Raw genomic sequence first — 1,296 nt, 5'->3', positions numbered from 1 at the left:
ATCCCCTTAAATCCTTCCCTCTCTCGTCTCCACAGAATTGCATATTTTTTCCACATGTTCTCAATATTTGAACGGTAAATTGCCCTATTGAATTATCTTATTGTATAACTCCATTACGAAAGGTGGCCAGTACCCTTTCGCAAGACATTAGTTCAAGGCACAAAGGAAAGCGAACAGTAACATACTTATTGATCCTTTCAAGGCTGTTTACAAATAAAATCATAACTATGTCTAATTTTTATAGAAAACAAAGATATCGATGTGCGATGCCCATCCTCAGTCCCCCTTCCACCTACGAAACCCTCCAACTGAGACTGGCAAGACAAAGTGAGGAGCAGGACCATGCTGCAAAGGCAAACTGCCATGGAAATTTCGTAGGAAAGACTGAAGAGAGAAAATGAATTTTATATTATCTTTATCTGTGAGGAAGAAATAAAAATTATTTTAAAATAGCTGAACTGCTAATGTTTTCACCACGATCTGAAAGGGGGAGAAACCTTTGGTAATCAGATTTTTGTATTATCCTACCACGAACGTGCTTCGCTGCGAAATCACAGCTACATTATTAATGTACGCCACTTTTAAACGGATATTATTGTACTGCAGTCAATCTCGTTCGTAGGCAATTTGTTTATGTTTACAACCCTACTGAGGAAAAAAGATGTTGCTTCATTTGACTGGTAATTTATGCGAATAATGTTACATCCATTACCTCTAGTGTAATTTGAAAAGTCTATTGCAAAGTACTGTAGTTGAATACTATCGTATAATTATGTCCTTTAGAAAATTTGAATACCTGAATCGGAAATCCTCATGTACTGGATTTAGATTAGTTTAATAGCTCTAGCCCATTAAAAAGTCCCTCGTATGGTTTGTTTGATAATATATATATATATATATATATATATATGCCAACGGCCATACCACGTTGAGTACACCGTTTCCCGTCTGATCAGCGAAGTTAAGCAACGTTGGGTATGGTCAGTACTTGGATGGGTGACCGCCTGGGAACACCAGATGCTGTTGGCATCCCTACGTATCAAGTGGGGTTGGTGGAGGATTAGTGCCCATCCCTGTAAAACAATTAGCTCTAAGCCGTTGGCCACCCCGTTTGGGATACATGGCGTCTGGCAATGGATGGATGGGATATATATAGATAGATATTTATATCTATCTATCTATCTATATATATATATATATATATATATATATATATATATAATCTCTCTCTCTCTCTCTCTCTCTCTCTCTCTCTCTCTCTCTCTCTCTCTCTCTCTCTCTATATATATATATATA

The 1,296-nt window shown here is 37.2% G+C and overlaps 1 non-coding gene across 1 annotated transcript; it reads left to right on the top strand.

Annotated features, from left to right (window-relative positions):
• Positions 1-910: 910 nt before the first annotated feature.
• Positions 911-1,029, top strand: LOC145392295 (5S ribosomal RNA). The gene has a single exon (XR_013895967.1). It is a non-coding gene; the product is annotated as a 5S ribosomal RNA (ribosomal RNA).
• The last annotated feature ends 267 nt before the right edge of the window (positions 1,030-1,296 follow it).

This window comes from Coenobita brevimanus, chromosome 21, assembly GCF_032717465.1.
Source record: "Coenobita brevimanus isolate Jiangsu-jjx chromosome 21, ASM3271746v2, whole genome shotgun sequence".
NCBI classification, from domain to species: domain Eukaryota; kingdom Metazoa; phylum Arthropoda; class Malacostraca; order Decapoda; family Coenobitidae; genus Coenobita; species Coenobita brevimanus.
The sequence above is the reverse complement of the archived record's forward strand: the minus strand, read 5'-3'. Positions and strand labels throughout refer to the sequence as shown.